The 23,897-nt window shown below is 36.2% G+C and overlaps 1 pseudogene; it reads right to left on the reverse strand.

Moving 5' to 3' along the window:
- Positions 1-12,360: 12,360 nt before the first annotated feature.
- On the reverse strand, positions 12,361-18,103 carry LOC133869697 (shikimate O-hydroxycinnamoyltransferase-like; annotated as a pseudogene).
- Positions 18,104-23,897: the final 5,794 nt, after the last annotated feature.

The following is a 23,897-nucleotide window of genomic DNA, read 5'->3' on the forward strand; positions in this document are numbered from 1 at the left end:
TTAAGGTTAGCATTCTTACACAAAACAAAACTCTTACCTTCTTGAGATAAATGTCTCCTATGAGGTCTGTGAGATTTCAACAAATAACAATTTGGTCTAATATGACCAATCTTCCCACAAATGACAAATAGAAACAAACTTACCTTGTGTACCTGATTCCTTGGATTTAGACTTCACACAGTCAATTAAGCAAGAATTTTTATAATTATCTAAACAAGCTGTATCTACTATCACAAGCTTAATAACTATAGAATCTAGTTGTGAAGTAGAAGTACTCAAATTAGGCTGGTTAGAAATATCTGTATGAATACAAAGCATGCTTTTTAAATTATCACTAGAGAATTTTTTTCAAGAGATTTTCAGATTCTTTTAATTTATTCTCAAGTGTATCAATAGTGTTAAACAACATGGTATTCCCAGATTTCAAAGAGTCAATCAAAGCATGTGATTTAGACAATTTAATGATTAAAGACTCTTTTTTTTGCTTAACCTTTTTGAGCTCTTTATTAGAATTTTTACTCAATTTAAGAAAAACCTCAAGAAGCTCATTATCAGAATTCTCTTCAGATAGCTGAGAAGAATTCATGATAAAATGTGTCAACAAAAATATGGATCACACTCAGGAAATTAATCCAAACACGAGCGTACCCGCTCTGATACCAATTGAAAAATAAAAGACTCCTTATTTACTGTGTCTGTGTGATCAATGTGTAACAAAATATCTAAAATGCGGAATTTAAATAAGACAAATATTTTGTTAAAGAAGTGAAAACTCAATTAAGAGAAAAACCACTTCGGGGCAGCCAAATCCAAGAATTCCATTATTCGGAAAACAAAGTTAGTAACAATGCAGTAACACTCACATACCCCGATGCAGCGATCATACCTTGCACTCTGACGTGTACCTATACACGAACGCTTCTCAACCAGGTCTCCTACCTTAAGGGGTCTTCAATGGATTCGTTTAGCTTAGGGCTCCTCCCTGAAGGGGTCTTCAATGGATTCCTTTAACTTAGGGCTCCTCCCTAAGTTAGACTTTACAAGATCAAGAATCACACAGCGGGCAACTCTTAAAGAGCTAGTAGACTTTCACTATTTTTACCTAAACACCCTCTCTAAGCTCAAGAGAATTCAATACCGAATTCTGTAAATAATACATACCTAGAGACCTCTATTTATAGGCTTTAGAAAACCTAATTCATCACTGATTCAGAATTTTCTCTGGGCGGCGTCTGGACGGCGGCATAGAGCGTCCGGAAGGTGAACTGTGCAACCGCCTTTCCATAACGCGCTTCACGCTCTCCATATTAAGGTCGTGTCCGGACGATGTTGCCCTAGCGTTCAGACGGTTACAAGCTGTCTTCCCAATCCATGTTTGTAAAGGAAATCTGAATACTTCTTGAACTCTAACTGCCATCCAAATGGTGTTTCCTTTTCATTCGGACGGATGCATGTTGAAACGCTGAGCTGTTTAGAAATTTCTCGACACAGATGGGTGTCCGGACGCATCACTGGATCGTCCGGACGGAAGTAAAGGATCCGAATTTTGCTTAGTTGAAAACTGCATAGAATCTTCTTGGAACTCTGAAATTGCCTTATTGAAGCTTGTGACACTGAAACTTGTCATATTAAGGCCTTTTTTCGTATTAGAGAAATAAACTCTAAATACTTGAAGATTCTAAAATAATACAGCATCTTTGTGAAAACAACATTACATGATAGTGATTTTGTCAACAAAATGTAGCTAATAAAACTAACAATTTTTATTGTATGGACTAACGAACAGGAATACCCACTGGACTGACAAATCCAGAAATCCTAACAATTGGCATGTCATTCATTTATTTTCTCTAATTCACGCTTTATAAAAGTCTTCAAATAAGGATAAATTCTTTCTTGACCACAAAAATTAAAATTGTTATCCAACATGCTAAAACCGACATTCAAATTATATTAATAGGGGAATTTGATAGAAAATTTTCAATCCCAAAAAAATCAACATAACTAATTTCATCATTGCTCAACTGGAACCCTTCATTATGCGGACTTTCATCAAACACATGGTAGTAATTATTTTCTTCAATAAATTTGATTGTATCAACCACAAAAGTTACCTCTTTCAATAAATCTTTTTCGTCAGGATAGATGTCATAAATTGGTAAAGAGACCCCCAATCTACAAAAAAATTTCTTCAACAAATTCATCTCCCTCCTTCACATAAGATGTGCTTGAGACTAGCTAACAACAGTCAAGGCAATGAGAGGCATAAAATTCTGAAAGCTCAACACTAAATCCTATGTCTCCATACTGCTTATCCTGAACACGTTGTTTCCGAATCAGAGCATGATTGTGATACGGGTTCTCGAAATTTGTTTCTAAATCGCGACGGTCAATATTGCAATGCATCTCCATGTTTTGCGTCGCTAGACACGGGGTTAACTCCACAACCTGTTTCTGTAAGTCTTCAATCATCACATCTTGTACACTAGATTCATGGTAGGAGATTACCTCATTTGGAACCTATCAACTCCAACCACAACCATCAGTCATGAAAACTGATGAAAAATTACCCCAATGAGACACTAAGCTCTGTTGCCAATTAACGCGGGGAAGAAATAAGATTATTCTGACAACGTCTGATAGCAACAGATTTAATAATTGAATACTGGAAATGAATCTCAGGAAGAAGAAAAATAACAGTTAGGGAAGAGAAATGGTCTAGTCGCCCCAAAGAAGCAAATAGAGAATAACTCTGAAGACTGAAATATTATTGATACTAAAAAAGTGAATTGTTCCATTGAGTGTGTATCCCTTATATAGACTAAGATACACCCATAATTTAACAAGGTAAAAAACAAAAACAAAAACAAAATCTAAACTAAACTAAACTAAACAAATCCTAATTGGAAAAGGAAAACTAAAACACATGCATAAATGGAAAAAGGAAAATCTATTCATAATGGAAAAGGAAAAACCAAATCCTTATTGAAAATGAAAACTACAACACATATGCATAAATAAAATAAAAACAACACCAATGTTGTTCTTCTCATGTGTCACAACTACAAGAGTTGAATACTTAATAATTTTCTCATACGCTTTATTTATAGCTCAATGGCTTTATATAGAGATTACATGAAAGAAATAGACTTGAATAGAAATACATGAATATAAGATAATTAATGAAATATAACTACTAATTTACTAAAGTCCTAATGAGATAATATCTCTTATTCTCAATTAAGAGTGTAATAACCCCGACCCTCTTTCGAGGGTAGAATAGTCTTTACGACCTATGAGAATGGATAACTAGACGGGAATAATAAACACTTGATTTTTTTTTTTTTTACAGATGAAAATTTTATTTCTTGTTATTAAATAACTGCTTCTATGTTTTCTTAAAACATCTGCTTTTAAATTTAATAAATTTATATCAATTTAAGTCCCACTTTTATACTATATATTTATATTAAAATATAAGGACCAGATTTTATATTTTTATTCAAAGTTTATTATCAAAAAGAAAAAAAAAAAAGAAAAAAAAAAAAACTACCTGTTTTAATACCTTAAACCCTAGCCGTCAAATAACAAAACCCTACTCATATATATATTGATACCAAGTGTCGTCAACCCTTGCTATTCATTCTCGCAGCCGCACGTCTTTGTTTTTCTTCACAGGATTTTTGGTTCCCTGCTGTTAAGGTAGTGTTCTTGTCTTTCTCTTTTCTGTAATTTTCTTTTTGTGTAATCGTAGAATCATAGCAGCTGTCGCGTGTATCCTTTCTATCCTCTTCTACCCGCTTACCACCCAGCTATGTGAATGTCACCTTTGTTTTCTTGTCCTCTCTTTTATTTATTGATAGACCTCTGACAGCATATGGCTTGGCCTTTGACTTTTGTGCCTTCTCTTGTCTTGATTTGCTTTGAAGTCTCCAACGTAATACTAATAGCTTCTCTTCCTTATATTTTTTTATTATTATTCTTTCTCTCTTCTTGTTTTACAACTTACAAGCCTCCCACCTTATGACTCACCTTTCTACTTTTTAGCATTTGTCTTTTCTTTTACGTGATTTCACTCCAATTGTTAGTATGACCGTAAAGTTTCCCTCTGCAGTACCCATGCTCGGCCTGTCAAAATTGGTTTAAGAATCATTATTATTTATTCATTTAGTTATTTTCTCTTTCTCTACCCTCTCTTTCAGCACAGTGACATCTTAACATTGATTTGGATTTTTGTTTCTTTTCCTTCTGGTCTAAACCGTAGCATCAGGGATTGATCTGATTTATTTATTTATTTATTTATTTTTTTCTAGCCGTGACTAGTCCTTCCATGGCATGTTTGTATTACATTTTTTTTTGTTGTCTTAAATATGTTCCACAGATAAACAAAATATATATATATATATATATATATAGATTTCATGCAAGGGGTTCGAAAGTTCTTATAAATCACCGAGCCTTTAATAAATTATTTTGAATAGACGTATAGTTTTGTAATACTTGAAATTATCAAAATTATATGACTTTAGTAGGAATTATTTTTTTATGACCATTGTCTTTATTGAACTGTATTTTTAATATCAGTAAAAGAAAATGTATTAATACTCATTTAAGGATTTGATTGTGAATCGAGTAATGTCGTTAAATGTACCTAGGGAATCCATTCTCAGTAGGTTAGCAAAGCGAACCTTAGTGATGTTAGTGGAATGCTTTTTTCCTCAGTCAGTTCGACTGGCTAAGGCACAAGAATTTACAGACCTAGTGCAAGGGTCGTCAACAGTGGAGCAATATGCAGCAAGGTTCATAGAACTATCACGGTTCGCGCCGTACTTAGTACCCACGGAAGATCTAAAGGCAAGAAAGTTCGAAAGGGGTTTACAGCCAAGGATCATGAATCAGGTGGTTGCATTCAAAATTGGAAATCTAACGGAACTTGTCAACAAAGCGGCGGTGGTGGAGCGGACATTGAATATCAATGCAGAGCACTTCAACCATAGAAAGAGGAGTGCTCCACAAGGGAGTCGTTATGGTAGAAATTCCCATGATCACAACAAAAGAAGATTCAACCCAACGGGTGGAAGAAACACGGCCCATCAGCAGCCCCATCATCAGGGAGGAGGTGGACAACGCCCTATGTGCCAGACTTGTGGGAAAATGCATTATGGGAGATGCCGACTCGGACAGCCAGGTTGTTATCGGTGTGGTGGACCAGGACACCTCGCTAAGGATTGCAGGGCCCCTGCCAATAATCCAACCAACCAGAATCGCCCAAGGGAACAACGGAATATTGCGCCTGCACGTGTATATGCCCTGACTCCAGGTGACGCAGTAGCGTCAAACGAAGTAGTGACAGGTACACTTTTGATTTCATCCCATCAGGCTACTGTGCTCTTTGACTCTGGTGCAACGCATTCATTTGTGTCATACTCTTTTTCCCAAGACTGTAACTTGATGTCTGAATGGTTAGAGGTAGACCTAGCAGTAGCTACCCCTGTAGGGAAAACAGTAGTGTGTACTTCAGTAGTTAGAAACTGCCCTATTTCCATACAAGGTCATGTCATGCCGGCTAACCTTGTTATTTTTGAGATGAGCGGGTTTAACGTGATACTAGGTATGGATTGGTTATCCATGTACCATGCTTGTGTCGATTGTTTTTGCAAGGAAGTAGTGTTCAGACCACCAGGAGCAGCAGAATTCAAGGTTCAGGGGAATAGAAGTTTCAACTTACCCAAGCTAGTATCAGCAATGCAAGCGACTCGGCTTTTGAAGCAAGGGTGTTCGTGATTCTTGGTGTGTGTGACAAAAGAAGCACCAGAAGCAATGCTCGAGGAGATTCCTATCGTGCGGGATTTTGTGGATGTGTTCCCGGAGGAACTACCTGGGTTACCTCCCGACAGAGAGATCGAGTTTACCATAGACTTATTACCGGGCACAGGACCTATATCCAAGGCACCATACCGGATGGCACCACTCGAACTGAAAGAGTTGAAAGAGCAGTTGCAAGAACTCCTAAACAGAGGATTCATTTGCCCAAGTGTATCTCCTTGGGGAGCGCCCGTTTTATTTGTGAAGAAAAAGGACGGATCGATGAGGTTGTGTATCGATTATAGGGAATTGAACAAGGTAACCGTCAAGAACAGATACCCACTACCAAGAATTGATGACCTTTTTGATCAATTACACGGTTCCCAAGTATTCTCTAAGATCGACCTAAGGTCCGGATACCATCAACTCAAGATTAAGGAAGAAGATATCCAAAAGACAGCATTCAGAACACGTTATGGGCACTACGAGTTCCTAGTGATGCCGTTCGGACTAACCAATGCGCCGGCCGCATTCATGGACATGATGAATCGAACCTTTCGAGAACTCGTTGATAGGTGTGTGGTGGTATTTATTGATGATATATTAATTTATTCGAAGAGTCGAGAAGAGCACGAGGAGCATTTGTCTACGGTATTGAGTATCTTGAGGAAACATAAACTTTTTGCGAAATTCAAGAAGTGTGAATTCTGGTTGGGAGAAGTAACATTCTTGGGGCATGTTATATCAAAGGAAGGAATTTCGGTGGATCCCAATAAGGTGGAGGCCGTGGTTAATTGGGCAAGGCCTACGAGTGTCCATGAGATACGAAGCTTCTTGGGCCTCGCAGGTTATTATAGAAGATTCGTTGAAGGGTTTTCCAAGCTAGCTGCACCTTTAACCAAACTTACCAAGAAGAATGAGGCGTTCATTTGGACGGAGGATTGTGAAAGGAGTTTTCAAGAGCTGAAACACCGATTGGTCACAGCACCTGTTCTCACTCTCCCATCCGGGACTGGTGGATTCGTAATTTACAGCGACGCTTCCTACAAAGGATTAGGTTGTGTTTTGATGCAAAACGGGAAAGTGATTGCCTATGCCTCAAGGCAACTAAAAGTGCATGAATGTAATTATCCGACTCATGATCTTGAGCTTGCTGCAGTGGTTTTCGCCTTGAAGATTTGGCGACACTATCTTTACGGGGAGCATTGCGAAATTTACACAGATCACAAGAGCTTAAAGTATTTCTTTACCCAGAAAGAACTCAACATGCGCCAAAGACGGTGGCTAGAACTCCTCAGTGATTATGATTGCTCCATCAACTATCACCCTGGGAAAGCAAACGTGGTAGCCGACGCCCTCAGCAGGAAGACTACAGTGGGAAGGGTAGCAGCAATGTTTACAACTCAAAAGGAGTTACTTCTGGATATGGATAGAGCGGGCATTGAACTGGCAGTGGAGGAAGTGCAGTCTTACCTCGAAAAGTTAACCTTGGAACCAACTTTACTAGAACAGATTAGAGTGGCCCAGCTAGCAGATGATGAACTAGTGAAAATTCGGGCGGAAGTCGGTAAAAGTGGACGAGAAGATTTTAGTATTTCTGAAGACGGGGCGCTAAGATACCGAAACCGTTTATGTGTACCGAAGGAAGACAATCTAAAAAGAGTGATCTTAGCAGAAGCTCACCAATCACTGTATACAATACATCCGGGAAGCACTAAAATGTATCGGGACTTAAAGGAGCACTATTGGTGGAACGGTATGAAGAGGGAAGTTGCACAGTTTGTAGAACGTTGCCTTACCTGTCAGCGGATCAAGGCAGAACATCAGAAACCAGCAGGGATGCTCAAACCATTAACCATTCCAGAATGGAAGTGGGAACACATAGCCACGGACTTCGTCACAAGTTTACCGAAGACGGTGACGGGATTGGATGCAGTTTGGGTAGTGGTCGATCGTCTGACAAAGTCAGCACATTTTCTGCCCATTAAAACAACATATGACATGAGTCGTTTGGCAAAAGAGTATGTGAGTGAGATTGTACGACTACACGGTGTGCCAGTGTCAATCATTTCAGATCGTGACCCACGCTTTACTTCTCGATTTTGGCAGAGCCTGCAAGCCGCAATGGGAACGAAGCTAAACTTTAGTACCGCATTCCACCCTCAGACGGACGGTCAATCGGAAAGAACAATCCAGACATTGGAAGACATGTTGAGAGCATGTGTTCTAGATTTCAAAGGTAGCTGGAGTCAGTATATTCCTTTAATAGAATTTGCATACAATAACAGCTACCAAGCAAGCATCAAGATGGCACCATATGAAGCCCTCTACGGAAGAAGGTGCCGATCACCACTCTATTGGGACGAGGTTGGAGAACGACAATTGACGGGACCAGAACTAATCCAAGAAACAACAGAGAAGGTTACACTAATCCGGCAGAGATTGACTGAGGCTCAAAACCGGCAAAAGAGCTACGCGGATCACCGACGGAGAGATTTGGAGTTTGCAAATGGAGATAAAGTATTTCTTAAGGTAGCACCGATGAAAGGAGTGACCCGTTTCAGGAAGAGAGGTAAGCTGAACCCTCGATACATCGGACCCTACGAGATATTGGATCGAGTTGGCCCTTTAGCATATCGCTTAGCATTGCCGCCATGTTTGTCTGGAGTGCACAATGTCTTCCATGTATCGGCATTACGAAAATATGTCGCAGACCCCTCACACGTGTTGGAGGCTGAAACGATTCCCATACGGGAAAATTTGTCATACGAGGAGGTACCCATGAAGATCATTGATAAGAAAGAGAACGAATTACGCCGGAGACGGATCCCAATGGTCAAGGTAATGTGGAGTAACCACCAATCGCCAGAGGAAGCTTCGTGGGAATTGGAAGAGACTATGTGTGACAATTACCCGCATTTGTTTGCCTAGTAGAATAAGGAAGTTGAGGTAGACAAGACTAATTTTGAAGGTAATAAATTACGCAGAGTTATCGATAAATTTTTTTTTTTTCTCTCTCCCCCTTCTTTTTGTAGTTATTGGAATGGAATATGGCTATTTGTTACTATCCGATTAACATGTGCAATAACGACCTCAGGGCGTACACCAGGCGAACCAAAGCGCACGGTCCTAGTTCCCGACCACGTCAGGCATGGGAACGATTTATTAAGGAGTTGAAGAACATACTAAGTAGGATGCGCCCTACCTTTGAAGGAATTCAGTATGCTCCGCCTACCGACAAGGACGAGATGAGAACTTTGTGTTGGGAGGAGCAGATAAAAATCCTAGGTGATGATGACATTGACGAAGGAAGTACACGTTGCTCTGACTTTAGCTTTGAGGAAGGCCCGGTATGGGTACCAGAAGAGGAAGAAGCCGATCCAGAAGAGGACCCCCTTCTCGAGTACTATTCAGAAGAAGATATGTACATCTACGTGACACAGGATAAGGTCGACGTTATAGGCGGACCTGAGTACGACTCTGATACCTCAGGTACCTTCCATAGCTACTGTTGTAGTTGAGTGCTGAATTTCGGGGACGAAATTCTTATAAGGAGGGGAGATTGTAATAACCCCGACCCTCTTTCGAGGGTAGAATAGTCTTTACGACCTATGAGAATGGATAACTAGACGAGAATAATAAACACTTGATTTTTTTTTTTTTTACAGATGAAAATTTTATTTCTTGTTATTAAATAACTGCTTCTATGTTTTCTTAAAACATCTGCTTTTAAATTTAATAAATTTATATCAATTTAAGTCCCACTTTTATACTATATATTTATATTAAAATATAAGGACCAGATTTTATATTTTTATTCAAAGTTTATTATCAAAAAGAAAAAAAAAAAAAAAAAAAAAAAAAAAAAAAAAAAAAAAAAAACCTACCTGTTTTAATACCTTAAACCCTAGCCGTCAAATAACAAAACCCTACTCATATATATATTGATACCAAGTGTCGTCAACCCTTGCTATTCATTCTCGCAGCCGCACGTCTTTGTTTTTCTTCACAGGATTTTTGGTTCCCTGCTGTTAAGGTAGTGTTCTTGTCTTTCTCTTTTCTGTAATTTTCTTTTTGTGTAATCGTAGAATCGTAGCAGCTGTCGCGTGTATCCTTTCTATCCTCTTCTACCCGCTTACCACCCAGCTATGTGAATGTCACCTTTGTTTTCTTGTCCTCTCTTTTATTTATTGATAGACCTCTGACAGCATATGGCTTGGCCTTTGACTTTTGTGCCTTCTCTTGTCTTGATTTGCTTTGAAGTCTCCAACGTAATACTAATAGCTTCTCTTCCTTATATTTTTTTATTATTATTCTTTCTCTCTTCTTGTTTTACAACTTACAAGCCTCCCACCTTATGACTCACCTTTCTACTTTTTAGCATTTGTCTTTTCTTTTACGTGATTTCACTCCAATTGTTAGTATGACCATAAAGTTTCCCTCTGCAGTACCCATGCTCGGCCTGTCAAAATTGGTTTAAGAATCATTATTATTTATTCATTTAGTTATTTTCTCTTTCTCTACCCTCTCTTTCAGCACAGTGACATCTTAACATTGATTTGGATTTTTGTTTCTTTTCCTTCTGGTCTAAACCGTAGCATCAGGGATTGATCTGATTTATTTATTTATTTATTTATTTTTTTCTAGCCGTGACTAGTCCTTCCATGGCATGTTTGTATTACATTTTTTTTTGTTGTCTTAAATATGTTCCACAGATAAACAAAATATATATATATATATATATATATATATATATATATATATATATATATATATATATATATATATATATATATATAGATTTCATGCAAGGGGTTCGAAAGTTCTTATAAATCACCGAGCCTTTAATAAATTATTTTGAATAGACGTATAGTTTTGTAATACTTGAAATTATCAAAATTATATGACTTTAGTAGGAATTATTTTTTTATGACCATTGTCTTTATTGAACTGTATTTTTAATATCAGTAAAAGAAAATGTATTAATACTCATTTAAGGATTTGATTGTGAATCGAGTAATGTCGTTAAATGTACCTAAGGAATCCATTCTCAGTAGGTTAGCAAAGCGAACCTTAGTGATGTTAGTGCGTCATTTAGTGACTAGCTTATGGTATTAATTTATTTAAACCTGTATCAGGTGATTAGCTAGTCGTCGAGATTTTCCAGCTGCATATTTCACCCGGAGATGTAAGGGATCCTCTACCCCTTCTCAAATTGTTTATGTCATATTACTTTATCCTTTGTTTAAAGCATATTTACAAGTAATTGTCCTTGTTTTATATTTCAAATTATATTGATGCATGAAGGACTGTTTTAAAAGTAGTTTTGAGATAAAAATTGTCGGTATCAATGTTAATCTTGAAATCACTGTTTTAAAGAAGCTTTGGTTATAAAAGATTTTCTAGTTATTCGTAAATTGTGTAGTTAGTTTCCGAGATGAGAAATTACGGCTTTTTGAAATTAATGAGAAAAGGAGAGCAAAAACCCTCCCCACACGTGGCCTCCAGAGTTATCAAAGGAATAAGAATAATTTTTGAAAATAAGGCACGTGTGTGTGGAGAAGATTATTATTTTGGCCCCAGAGATATTTACAGAGATTTACAGAGTTGAAGCTCGGTACCGTTGCTTGAATGGAAGCGCAACCGCCCAAAGACTTAGAGAGAGCGGATCCGTCCCTATGTCATGCTAAGTGTACTTCAATTAATTAGCTGACGGGGCAGGGCCGGCCTGTGGCCACAGTTTACCTGCCTGAGGTCGCAGTAGACCGCGCAACCCTAGTACACAGGGCGTAATAGTGTACATGGACCCTACATATGAGAAATTTATTTATCAACCAGTAATTTTATGTGTTAAGAAAAATGCCGAATTTTTTTATTATTTGTATTCTAGAAATTTAGATTTCAAGTGTATTTTAATAATTGTTTTAAAGAAAACGAAGTTAACTCAACCGTTTTATGGTTGAGGGTTACCTTACTGAGCATTTTTCGCTCACCCCTTATTTTGTTTTGTTTTCAGGTTATGAGCAAAGAGACCTAGGCGGCCGGGATGGGATCTAGGCTAGCATTAGGACATTGCATCTTAGTTACCTTAATAAGTGCACTTGCACAATAAATTTAGTTTTTCGTTAGATTTTCAATTATGGAATCAAACATAATTGTTCATTTTGAAATAACTATTTCCGCATTTATTAAAGCCCTGAGTTTTAAAATCTTTATTATTTTTGTTATTAAATTCAGCATATTAGCTAGGTTGTTGGCAGACCTTACGAATCTTTGCAGTTTGGTGTTTGAAAATGGACGAACCTAACCCTTAGCGATTTGGGGGCGTTACAAAGAGAGTCTTCCAGACTCCTTCTGGCGTAGGGTTGTACACCCTAACAGAATGTGGCAGATTATTAAATCAAAGATACACTTGTTTCAAAGTCCACTTCAATCTAAAATCTAGATATTCAACTAATTAAAATAAGTCCCATTGACAAGAGCACTAGGAAATTAAGAAACACGTACAGCCACCTTAGGAAGAGTTGATCTTCAAGCTAGCGTTTAATCTCCTGATCAGAATTGATACAACAAGTTCTCAAACACTTTCGTATGCGCAGATTCCAGAGCTATAGCAATTGATAAGCTGCCGTCATTAGTTGGACTTGGTAATATATACGACAGCCCCTCGTACGGAATCCCACCAGGCCCCATGAGGCCTACCCCACCCGAAATCAGCATCATGGATTGGCAGCCTGCTCCAGCTAGTGATATTAAGATTTGGACATCGATAAGTATGAGCCCCACGAGCAAGAGCCGATAGGTCTGGCTGAAGCTCTAGATAGTCAAGCGTCGATTTCATATACTCGTCGTCCATCCGGGCCAATGCATTGTGAATCTTGCTTGCAGCATACGACGTCGGTTTAGACTGGAGATCACCTGCTAAAGCTATTGGAGTGGCCATGAAGATGGCATTGCCAAAGTAACCAGGCGGGAGTGGAGGACGCAATTTGGACCGTCCATCGACTGCAACGTACAATTTGGTCTCTTGATCGTCGGGAAGTTCACGTGCCTTGCTTACGCATTTCCACAGGTGACCTGACAGTATCTCATATGAGCTATAGTTGACTGTGTTGGTACCATCTTTAGACTTGGCTTTGAGCGCGTTCAGTTGGTCCCTAGTTATTTTGAACATTGAGACCGTTGTACTCACTATGGACTGAAGAGGGGTTTTCATCGGAGGGGAAGGCTGGTATTCAACGTGCTGGAATGCAGGTTGAGGTGGATTCCGGGCACGGAGAAGGGACCGGTTTATGAATGGTGGAATAGTTAGATCAAGTCCCCTAGCCATATCTGACCATGTGTTCACAAAGTGGAGCCCAGAAAACCCATCAGCAAGAATGTGTTGCGTACCGATACCAAGTGAGACCCCGCCGCATTTAAAATATGTTACCTGCATGCATGCATGGAGAAAATGTCAAAAGCATAGAGTTGGTAAGCTCAATTGGTCAACTGAAGTGAGTGGACGCACGCATGCAAGTTGAATAAACTCCACATATAACTGTTCTAATCATTACTTCAAATCTTTCTCTGTTTGGGGTTTTAGAAAATAAAAGAAAATTTAAACGAGCTAGAGCTCGAGCTCGTTTATTTTATAAATACTTGTCGAATTTGAGTCGATCGAGTTCGAACCCCCTGAGAAAGCAACGAGCCGATGGTTTGAAAATTTCACCGAGGGACAAATGTTCTCCCTTTGCTTCCTTCTACAGGTCTGTCAAGAGAAATAGAAGAAAGAAAGCGATGGAGAGAGAGAAAGGAGAGAAAAAGCGAGGGAAGAAATAAGAGGCTTTTTGGAGGAATATGTTGTTTTCACAAAACTGTTGCGTTAGTTTCTTAATTTAAACACCTCTTTTATTTTTAAAGTTTAGTTATTTAATTTTTGTCGTTATTATGGCCAATTTAGAATTTTAGAATTAGATTTAAATATTCTAGTGTAATATTGTTATATTCAAGTTATTATAGAAAAATTATAATAGTGTATTTGTAATGCTCAAATAAAATTGAAAATTTACAATAGTCCATCATAATGCCCAAGTAACATCATAATATTTTAAAAAAATATTTGTATTTATGTCGTAATAATACCGATATGAAAATACGAGCAAATATTACGATTAGCGGTCATAATGCCCAAATAACAATGCGATGACATAAATATACCGTCATAATGCCCAAGTGACTTTACGACCTCCAAGATATATCGTTACTTTGCCGAAATAAACAATTAGAATATAGCAACATGCTTAAGATAACGAAAGAACTTGACCCTGAATATTTATTTTATGAATTCATATAGTTATTTACTTTCGATGAGTGTGATGTGTTTTAAAATGTTTTGATATTTTATGATATCAAATGAACAGCCTTATGATCATTTAGCTTTGATGTGTTTAATGTGTTTTAAGATGTTTTTAAATCAAGATTTATGAAATGAAATGTTGACAATTACAACATGATTAACGAAAAGAAATAAATGGATTTAAGAAGGAAAAATGATAATGCATAGTGATGATAGCTAGGGGCGAGCCCCTAAGAAAATAAAAAAGGGCGAGTCCCTAAAACGATGAAAAGGGCAAGCCCCAAGAAAATAAAAAGGGACGAGTTACTAAGATAATGTATATGAGACTATTCCCATTATAAGAAGGGACGATTCCCAATGTATGAAGGAACGATTGCCTATAATTAATGAAGAGAACAATTATTTAGAAAGTTAATTAGAACAAAGAAAAGAAAAAGAAAAATAAATAAATTTCATTGCATATGTTTTATTGATGTTATGAATGGCTTTCTTGATTTAACATGTGTGAACAACTAAGATTATGTGTAGCAAAAGAAAATGTCAAGAAAAAAGATATATATATATATATCAGGAACTTGGAGTGTAGACTTGGGATAAGTTTGTCTTGATAGTTATTGTTTTTTTTTTTTTTTTTTTTTTTTTTTTTTTTTTTTTTTATGCCGTATGTGGCATATTATTATGCTCAACAGTAAGGTTAATTTTGTAATAACTTTTATTATGTAATAGAAGCTGTGATATATATATATATATTGAGAATTTGTTCAGGATATTTTAATGCGTTATATAAGGCAATAGTAGTAATTTCTCAGCTTTGGAAAAAAAAGAAAGGTCAGGCTATTACAGTTTGGTATCAAAGATGTTTGGCTCTAAAATCTTTATAAAATCCTTATTAAAATTTGATAAAAACCTTGTAGAAGCTTTAGAAATTAAAAGACCTACTTAGTAAATAATATTATAAACTTGGAAAAGTCGATAAATATCTTGGAACTATGCCGCCTAGAAAACATGTACCGAGTGAGAGAAGCGGAACCGGAGGTACCGACTTTAATCTTAGTGATGGTGTTCCCCCATCGTCTATTACTAGATCTTACTAGATCTCTTGCTTGTGTTATAGCTATTAGCTATGCATGTAACATTTGTGTTAAGCTATAGACTATGGTATAATTAGTGTTAAGCTATATCTCGATTTATCTTGACGGAACACTTTCCACCATCTATGCGAGTAATTCTCTAAGAAAACTTTTGTCCATCTCTTGTCCCTCCATCTTTGTAAGGACAAGAGAGGGCCGGAACAAAAGTCTTCCTTCTATCATTATTCCCATCTAGTAACCTTTTGATTAATTATAATAAATAATAGTGCACCGTAACCTCATTAGCTCGAATTTTTTTTTTCTCTAAAATAATTCAGAAAAAAATAAAAAAAATAAAAAAAAAATAAAAAAAGAAGATGAGCAACTATAGTACTATATACATGGACGGGGAAAATAATAAATTTTTAAAATAATGTAAGTATTTATATTTTTTTTTATCAATTTAAATTTTTTGAGATTAAGGTACTTAACAATAAACTATTGCTACGCTTCCCTTAATTCACATCATACTCAATACCCAATATTATTAGTGGCAGGAAAACAAACTTTTTTTTTTTTTTTGTTAAGCCTTTTATTTTATGTCTCGAAAAAAAAAATATTAACAAACTATTTCAAATATAAAACACTTCTAAAAGACAGAAAACACTCTTCATCAAAATATAAAAATAATGTTTACCATTATCTCATGAACACTTTTTTAATATAAAATAAATTTAAAATTTTCCATTAAAAAAATGACAGCACCTATACTGTAATTTTTTTTAGAATAATGATTCACTACCACCTAAATATACAACTTTTCACCACCTTGTCTATGTGGCAAGGTGGTCCCTCACCTTAATTTATTTTTAAAAAATAAAAAAACTCAAAAAGTAGTGGGGGACCACCTTGTCACATAGGCAGGGTGATGAAAAGTTGTATATTTGGGTGGCATTGAATCATTATTCTTTTTTTTATAGCACATAAGCCAAATTCAACCAACAAAGCCAAAAATAAAAATCGTCTCAAATGAAATAAAGCAAAACTATTTCATATAAGCACACCTTTAAACAAAACAAAATTGCATCTTAATTATGAAATAACTCTTATTTATGCTCCGTTTGTTTCGGCGTAAAATGATTTCTAAAAAATGATTTCGGCATTTTACGGTAGTTGGTAGAGGCGAAAATAATGGTCAACAAAAATCATTTTCGGTTTGACCATATAACCTTTATTAATTTTTGGAAAATGATTTACGGTTTTAAAAACCGTAAATCATTTTTCAAAATTAAACTCTCCTTCCATGTACGCACATTTAATTTTTGGAAAATGGCCTGGATCCGGCCGAATTTGGTCAAAATGGCTGGGATCCGGAGGAGTGTGGCCGGAATCAGGCAATTTTGGCCGAATCCAGCCAAACGTGCTCGACAAAATCTAGCAACGGCGACCGAACGTTACCGGATTCTGGCAACAGTTGCATTTTTTCCTTTTCTAATTTTTTTGTGCGAACCAAATGTTGAAAAACATTTTTGAAAAAATTATTCTTTTTGAAAATAATTTCATCGAAAATATTTTTCAATAAAAATTATTTTACATTGAGACAAACGGAGCATTAATTTTTTTTAAATGAAAATGCGCTTATTTTTAGAGGCGGACCCAAAAAGAGAAAAAAAGAAACACAATAATAAATATCACAGAAGTTGTACTCAACCACGCTTAATTAATTGCTAAAGTTAATAAATTCCAGCCCGTCACCCTATACGTACCCCCACAGAAAAGTACAACTTCCAAAATTAAAGCCAGTAATTAAAGGCCGGCCGGACCACACTACTCCATTGCCCAGATATATATATACATATGCGGCTATTATTGTGTACGTACTCCTGTAAAGCAAAACACGTGTTTTGTATTTAGTTTTTAGCATTAATTGTGGTACCCAAATCAGTTTAAAAACTAAAGGTAATAATTGAACATTATTTAAATATATAACTTTTTATTACTTTGATCATGTGATAAGTTAATCTATCACCTTAATTTATTTTTTAAAAATTTAAAATAAAAAACTCAAAAAAATAGTGAGAGGCTACCTTACTCCTTTTGAGATGAATAATGATTAAATAATTAAATTTATGTTATCAGCTTAATTAATTTTTTTGGATAAATGGTGATTTAACATGATCATGAGTTTGAAGTTTAACTTTATAATTCACCCTAAATTTTAATTAAACATTTTAAGTATTGGCCCTCACCTATTAGAAATGACACAATTTAAATTTTTAAGATAAATGATAATAAGTAAAACTTTTGAAACAAATAATAATAGTGATGATTTAGTAAGTATGATGCGTCAACATGCTAAAATGAGTTTGAGATGAAAATGTAACATGCAGCATTTCTTTAAATAAAGATAATAAATAGTTGTATCCAACACAAAACATTAAAACAAATAAGAAAAAAAAAAAAAAAGACCTCACGTATATACCTGCACGACCACGAGGGGAAAAGACCTGATCCCTATAGAATCGTCAACCGCGGGAATGAGCTGCCGGAGTTCCAATGTGGGCGCAAAGTTGCCGAGATCATCTAGGGCGGAGCCGGTCTCGGCCTCAACGAAGAGCACGCCCTCGGCATTACAATCAATCTCGATCCTGCGGTCTTCGTCCAGCTTGAGTCGGCCGGCCAAGGGGTAGAAGGGCAAGAGGACCTTGCTGAGGGCCTCCTTGAGCACACTCGCATCAAAGAAGTTGGGTGCGCCTGTTGGCCGGTAGAAATACACGCTCGGGGTGTGGAAGCGGGACACCACCAGGTCCAGGTTCGAGTTCCATAGCGCGCGCTTCGGGGTTTCCCCTCCCGGCCGCACCATTGTGGACTTCTTCACATTTATCATCATTTTTGCTTTACTTTCTTTGCTCTTGTTAACCTGCGCCGCTTCTGGCCACTCCCAGGAAGAGAGATGGTATCACCACAACTGTTTATAGCATATTGTAAGCTTAGACTTGGTGGAAATTAGAAACTTACCCGTTTCGTGAACTAAGAAGAACTCAGATTTCGGCACGAAAGATTTCAAGTAAAATCTTGTTATTTAGTAGAATGTCTCTCGTACACTTCGCTCCAACTTTTATAATCTAAAAGTTCAATTTTACTCCCATATCGTATCGGTTGTATCGAAGTATATACTTTAACCACTTATTATATACATTACTCATATCTGTTAATTTAATTTTCCATAGAAAAAAAATATTTTAATTCAGTAATTTTCGTTGACCCACTATCGCTAACCTACGTGCGCCGGTGCGAGGCCACGAATCTGTCAATCAGAGGTCCTAGAGGAGAAAGTTTATATTCTTCGTATCTCTTTACCGACGTTCCGTCTGAATGGGAGAAGTTTATGACCTGAAGCATTATTACACATCGAAGGAAAGGTTTACAAGCTAATCATGGTAAATTTTGTTTAGGTGCATGCATTTATTATCTTTGGCAACAAAGAAATGCTTTGGTGTACAACAGCAATTTGAAAATTGAGAAGATTATGGTTAAATAGATTACATGAGAAGTTCGTACTCGAATCCTTACTAAGAGATCTTTTAAGATTCTAGATAAATGTATAAAGCTTGTAATTAGTTGGAATTTACAAAAGTTGTTGATATAAGTTTGTTGCTTTCCTGTAATAATGATTGTATAGGTCGTTTTGGATAGTGTTCTCTACTTGAGGTTTTTGGGCTAGTGTTTACTAGCATGTGTAGTTAGTTGAGCTTTATAAAATTTTTTGATTCATACACAAAAAAAAAAAAAAAAAAAAAAAAAAGAGTTTAAATTCTTCTCTGGATCGTGATAAACTTGATTTGCGAGGGATTTTCATGCAGATTCTATACGTATATCAGATGTGCATGCATCTCTTTTGTTTTTCACGTTGCTTTCTTTAACACTACCCATTAAAGGTAGGTACCTTAACGTTACACTGTGGGGTGCGCTCTAGGTCTCCAAATATCGTTTTTCCGCCAACATTCTCCCATATTTATTACATTCTTCTTTATCCATCATTACTTATAGAAGAAGAAGAAGAAGAAAGGAATCAACGAAACAGGAAACGAGCCATGCATGCATGAAAGAACGAAAATAAAAGAACAAGGAGAATTAGGGAGAAGGAAATCTAACAATAAAATGCCGAGAGGACGTTGTGGCGCTACAGGCGTATGCTAGTAGTAGCCACGTACGGGAACGAAGGTATCTGTTTTGTGTTTTTCAGGTTCAGATTTTGTAATGAGTGAGTTTTGCGACTGAGCTTATAAGAAGAAAAAAGATGAGGCTATCGGTTCAGTTACTCGCCGATTACGTCGAAGACGTTGATCTGAATGAGGCGGCACAGCAGCCACGTTACCAGTTACAGGCCACTCACTACAGGAAAGAAATTTGAAATTGAGAGATAGGGCTGTATTCTTACAAACCTATGTAATATGCTGCCAAGTGTCTTTTATCACGTGCCTCTCACAAGATTTTTTTCTCTCAAATCTAACGCACGTCAGTCTCCCTTCTTCCCTCAAACCAGTTGCTCTAACCCTATTCTTCATATCTCAAAGACTCAAACCGGCATGGGAGTCCAAGAGTTGACAGAGACAAACTATTAGTCAGAGCAATCACACCAGCTATCCAATTATTTTCTCTAAATTTAAGAAACAAAATTACATTTTTTTTTTTTTATACCGCATGTAGCATATTCTTATGCTCAATAGTAAGGTTAATTTTGTAATAACTTTTATTATGTAATAGAAGTTGCGGCATATTTTTTTTTGTTGGAGAATTAGTTTAGGATATTTCAATGTGTTATATAAGGTAGTAGTAGTAATGTCTCGACTTTGGAAAAAAAGAAAGGTCTAGTTGTTACAGTATGGTATCAAAGAGGTTTGGCTCTAAGAGGACCCTAGGAATTGATCTCAGTGGAGTCTAGTCTCTAGGATTTAGGCAATAAGATTGAATCTATACCAAAGCTATAGGTTATAAAATCCTTATTAAAACTTGATAAAAAAAAACCTTGTAGAAGCTTTATAAATTAAAAGACTTAGTAAATAATATTATAAACTTGGAAAAGTTGATAAATATCTTGGTGTAGAACTATGCCGCCTAGAAAACGTGTACCGAGTGAGAGAGAAGCAGAACCAGAGGTACCAATGTTTAATCTTAGTGACGGTGTTCCACCACCCCCACCACCACCACCACCTTTCCCTCCACCATTTTACGATGGAGCACATCATTTCATGGTACAATTCATGGCGGAAACTATGAAGCCGTGGCAACTGGGCGATCTCAGTGTGGTTGGGGACAAAAAATTTTCTCAAGACTTGCGCATCCCCACACACTCTACATGAAAAGAAAAGAAACATATATATAACAACAAATCCCTAGGGTTTTCGGCGCCTCCTCCACATACTAAGGAAAAATATACAGCAGGCCACGTGCAAGCTGAAATCGTGCTGCTTTTTATGAAAAATTATGTGCTATATTTTTTGAGAAATGCTAGAACATCTTCTGGTGTTCTTCTAGTGTTCTTCTGGAATGGCATAGATGCAATTTTTTAATAAAAAAAATTGCATCTATGTCATTCCAGGAGAACACTAGAAGATGCTCTAGCATTCCTCATATTTTTTATTCTCCTTGCGTCGCACACCTGCTGTCTTTCTTCAATCTCTGTTGCTAATTTGGAAAGAAATCGTGTGTCTCTTTTGATTGGCGCCACCGGTGTGCATATACCTCACCCACATGCAGCTGCTTGTTATGGCCGGAGAGAAACGTGAGACTTCAATTTGATCGGTGCCCAGGTCAAGAATAAAGCGTGTGAGAAGAGGACATGTGCCTCGATCGGTGCTGCATGCCTATCATGGAAAGAATCATGTCTCTCTTATTTCTCACGCACAGCCAGCAACTCTAGGAAAAAATATTAATCTCGGGTCCTGCTTCTTCTTGGAGATAATCATATAGTGATTCGGTGCTGCATTTTTTCCTTATTAAGGAAATCTCTTGTCTTTTGTGTGTTGCCCAGCTCACGTGAATTTTGTAAACAAAAGACAACATATACAATTGTAAACAAGAGACCTAGCCGCATGACATGTCTTCACGTAAAGGGCTGCTGGTCTTCTTTTACTTGTTTTTCCAGTTATTTGCAATTTCACCAAAAGATCATCATTTTTTATCAATCACCTACAAAAATACTAGAACACCAAAACTAACAAAAAATATTAAAAAATAACAAAGCTAAAGGTTTAACAAATGTAAATTAAGGAGTCCAAATATACAATATTTGCACTCATCAATTTGTATTTGTTCAACCGATTGAAGCCTAATTAGAGAGGAGCTCAAGTTAAATGGATCTATTGAAGAACTCATCAGACAGTGTTCTGGTAGAGAAACGCTGAAGTATAAGTACTTGTTAAAATTCAAGGGATGTACGACTACTACAAGGGTATTGTGAGTACTACTATCTTGAAACTAGTTATTTCTTCTGTTAGTCGATTTCTTGGTTTTGGCTACCCCGAAGTGGTTTTTCTCTTTGGTGTAAAGAGTTTCCATTTTGTGACCAAAATATTTGTGTCTATTGCTTTTCTGCTTTTATATTTTGGTTGCATGTTTAGTTGCGGTTGATTATTTAGGAGTCATTATTTTTCACTAGGGATTGAGGGAGGGGGAGTGGAAGCAGTGGGAATGCGGTCAGAAAAAGATCTGGCTGCAGCCCAATGTGTCACTAAATGGGCACACAAGTTTGTACTTCTATTGACTTTTCTAGTACTCCAGGAGATGGAGACTGGAAGGGAATCAATAATATCAAAAATAACAGATGAGATGCGCCAATTAAGCATATTCTAAGGATGTTGCAAAGACAGAATAACAAATTGAAAGTCACCCTCTATGATAAAATTCTCAAGATTAAGAGAGGTGGCAAGAGAAATTGCTAAGCGCGCAGCTAAGGCTTTGCCATAATTTTGCAAACAAGGAGGACTGATCTCTGGGCCTGCTGGAGCCTTAGGCGGATTAGGTGGAGCCTTAGGTGGACTAGGTGGCCACCTAAGGCCCCCAATTTAATAAAGCCTGCAATTAAGAACTATTAATGGAGATTTATTTTCAAAAAAAATAAAATAAAATTGAGGCCTTAATTATTATTAATATTCTTTAATTAAGGCACAAAATTATGGTAAAAAAATATTTAAGAAAGGCATTAATATCATTGCATGAGATAGGTGGTTTTTTTTTTTTTTTTTTTAATTTTTTTTTCTCTCTTTCTTACGTGTGTTGCTTCAGTACACATACACACTGTTCAAAAACAGTGTATTTATGATTGAGTCAAGGTTCAAAATAGAATGAAAAAAAAAATTGCTAAGAAGATGAAAAGTCTCTAAATATCTTATTTAATTACCGTCAATATTATTTAATTAAGATTTTTTTCTCTCTCTCTTTTACGTGTGTTACTTTAGTACACACACAACGTTTAAAAATTGAGCATTTATGATTGAGGCCAACGTTCAAAATAGAATGAAAAAAAATGTTAAGAAGATGGAAAATCTCTAAATATTTTATTCAATTACAAATTCTACTCTTTATAAGTTTCCTTTTTTTTTTTTTAATCTCAATTTCCCTATTCAAGTCTTATTCAAATTTGAATTTCTCTCTTCTTCTCCAATTTCATTATTTCTCAATAACTTACTATTCAAGTTCTTAAAATCATTCCATATCTGATCAGTAATATAAAAAACAAAAACAAAAATAGGTTAGTTACTAAAAACCCAATCAATCAATTGTATTAATTTTTTTTATTCAACTTTCAAAATATTTTATAGAAATCTTGTTGATATGTTGAGAGACTTGAATAGCACCAAATAAAGAGCATTATTTACTTTTTTTTTTAAAAAAAAAAAAAAGAAAAAGAAAAAGAAAAAGAAAAAAAGAGCCATATCTAAGTCATAGTTGAGATAATGCCATAGAAAAAGACGCGGCTGCAAAAATTTGAAATATGTGGTGATCATTGGTTGAACGATTTTGCCTGTTTGTTTCATTATATGTATATATGGTCCATGGAGTAATGACGTCTATGATTACTCGGGCCATGTGGCTATTATTGTGTACTCCTGTATAGCAAAACACGTGTTGCTTTTCAAAAAAAAATAAACATGTGTTGTTTCTTGACCGGAGATTGGAGACTGTCGTACCCAATACAGGTCCAGAAATTAATAATGACTGGAAACTGGAGTACACCCACAGCTTGTAAAACAATCATAAATATCATAGAAAATGGTACCCAACACAATTCCAAAAATTAAATTGAGCTCCTGATCCACCGTATACTCCCCCAAAACTCATTGGACTCCACCGACACTTATCTACAGTAATATCAACATTCACTTGTTCTTCTGAATGTTATATTTAGAGACAATTTATGTTGAATTTGTAATTTATATTTTTTTATTAGTATTTATGTTTGCTAATTTGATTGTTATACTCATTGAAATATATATATAAAGACGTTTCTTGTAAACATTGTTTATTATAAATATTTTGAGGTCATATCCATCATTAATTTTTTTTTTTTTTTGTCAGTTCTACATATTTTCGATGTTGTATTATATTTACAAAACAAACCCAAAAATTTAAAAATTGGTCAAAATTATTTTTAAAAGCATTCAAAATATGCCCATTAACTG

This window comes from Alnus glutinosa, chromosome 5 (assembly GCF_958979055.1).
Source record: "Alnus glutinosa chromosome 5, dhAlnGlut1.1, whole genome shotgun sequence".
Classification (NCBI taxonomy): Eukaryota; Viridiplantae; Streptophyta; class Magnoliopsida; order Fagales; family Betulaceae; genus Alnus; species Alnus glutinosa.